Source organism: Hypanus sabinus, chromosome 29 (genome assembly GCF_030144855.1).
Source record: "Hypanus sabinus isolate sHypSab1 chromosome 29, sHypSab1.hap1, whole genome shotgun sequence".
Classification (NCBI taxonomy): Eukaryota; Metazoa; Chordata; class Chondrichthyes; order Myliobatiformes; family Dasyatidae; genus Hypanus; species Hypanus sabinus.
Window position 1 is genome coordinate 22,290,845 of NC_082734.1, and position 2,034 is coordinate 22,292,878.

Here is a 2,034-nt window from a genome sequence, read left to right on the forward strand (position 1 = left end):
AGAGTCAGGAGGAGAATGTGCAAACTCCTTACAGGGAGCAGTGGGGATTGAACCTGAGCTGACACTGCTGCGATAACATTATGCCACCCCTAGGTGTCTGAAAGGTAGAAAGTAAGTGGGGGAGGCTTGACAGGGCTAATCAGCATGTGGGAGAGAACAGGTTGCATAGATGGGCCAAATGGTCTACTTCTGTACCAGGAGAAAATATGAAAACACAAACCTTGTTTTTTTTCCCCTCTCTCTTCTGTGACCTCATGTGCGAAGGAGGATTTCTTGTGGGTGACTGTCTTGTGAAAACAGTTTGGAGGGGCAAGGGTGACCGGGGAGACTGTCTCTTTAAGACCGGCGTTGATTGACACCTTCGTGAATGACGTGTCTGACTAACAACCTGCCTTAAAATCTTAAGCAATGCCGGTTATTTATTTTTAAATCTATTTCAAATAAATTGGGTGAACAAATCACACTTAGCGTTAGAAGGTTTTGAAAATATGAAAGTGCGGCGATGATAAACGCAGGCGGGATTCTTTTCGCCCGGATGGGGTCCTGGGGACCAGTCTATAAAAGGGTGCGCGGTGAGCGACGCCGGTCTCATTGTCTGGCGCGCTGGTGCTGGCGGGGCTCTCGGAGCAGTGTGGGGGGAGAATGCGACCATGTGGCAGGAAGTACAGGGTGAGGGAGTCCATAGCTGGGGGTAGGGGATCCAGAGCTTGGGGGGAGGTGGAATGTGTGGTGGTGGAGGATAGTAAGGGAAAGGCTACGTTCTCTGGCGGGGCTCTCGGAGCAGTGTGGGGGGAGAATGAGACCATGTGGCAGGAAGTAAAGGCTGGGGAGTCCATAGCTGGGGGTAGGGGATCCAGAGCTTGGGGGGAGGTGGAGGATAGTAAGGGAAAGGCTACGTTCTCTGGCGGGGCTCTCGGAGCAGTGTGGGGGGAGAATGAGACCATGTGGCAGGAAGTAAAGGCTGGGGAGTCCATAGCTGGGGGTAGGGGATCCAGAGCTTGGGGGGAGGTGGAGGATAGTAAGGGAAAGGCTACGTTCTCTGGCGGGGCTCTCGGAGCAGTGTGGGGGGAGAATGAGACCATGTGGCAGGAAGTAAAGGGTGGGGGAGTTGAAGGAGGAGGTAGGGGAAGAGGGAGTCCATAGCTGGGGGGAGGTGGAATGTGTGGTGGTGGAGGATAGTAAGGGAAAGGCTACATTTTCTGGCGGAGAGGAGGGAAGGGGTGCGAAGGAGAGCCATAGGGGAGAATACTGAGCCATAGTCCAGGCCTGAGGAGGTGAATGGAGACTGACCGTGAGTCCCTGGGTGTATAGAGTGGGTGGGTGTGCGGTGCAAGCTTCGGGCCGTGTTGTCTTGGTAAGCCCCTCTTAATCCCGCCCCCTCCCCCAGTATGTATGCGGGTGAGGAGTGAAGTCTGGGGGAGTGTCGGCCGAGTCATTTTGCTGGGGAGCAGGTTAGCCGCGTGGGCTGGCGCGGACAGGATGGGCCGAAAGGGCTGCAGACACCGTTGCCACCGAGGCCGCGACGATGTTGCGGATTCCCTGCGGCGGGCTGGGAGACGCCGCTCGGCCTGCGGGGCGGACCACGTGTGGGAGCCGTGGGAAGGAAGAGCGGCCTGCACAGCCGGTAAGTGCAGACATGGGGATTGGTACGGTGACCGTGGGTCGGGGCTTGTGTTCTGCTCCGAGGCCGGTCCTCACCGTGATGTTAGCACTGGGCTCCGAGTGTATATGAGCGACAAACGTGCTACTCAGTGACTTTGACATGCTGGGTGCCTGAGTGAGGACTGGCAGGAGCTCTGCCTCCGATAGACCTAAATATATAAATGTGTCTACACAATTAGGTCTAATATATAACAGTGCTAAAAGATTGCCTAATCGGGTGATCAGAGTGTAGAGATGACAAACAGCAGATACAATAATGGCATGTTTATAGCGTTCTTTCTCTTTTACTTGGGTTGTGGTTTAAGCATGAACTAAAGGATAAAGTGAAAGTGTGGTGGCACAGTAGGGTAATGCTATTTATGGCTACAGTGC

The 2,034-nt window shown here is 54.4% G+C and overlaps 1 non-coding gene across 1 annotated transcript; it reads left to right on the forward strand.

Moving 5' to 3' along the window:
- Window positions 1-1,691: 1,691 nt before the first annotated feature.
- On the forward strand, window positions 1,692-1,784 carry LOC132383307 (small nucleolar RNA SNORD88). Its single transcript, XR_009508624.1, has one exon. It is a non-coding gene; the product is annotated as a small nucleolar RNA SNORD88 (small nucleolar RNA).
- The last annotated feature ends 250 nt before the right edge of the window (window positions 1,785-2,034 follow it).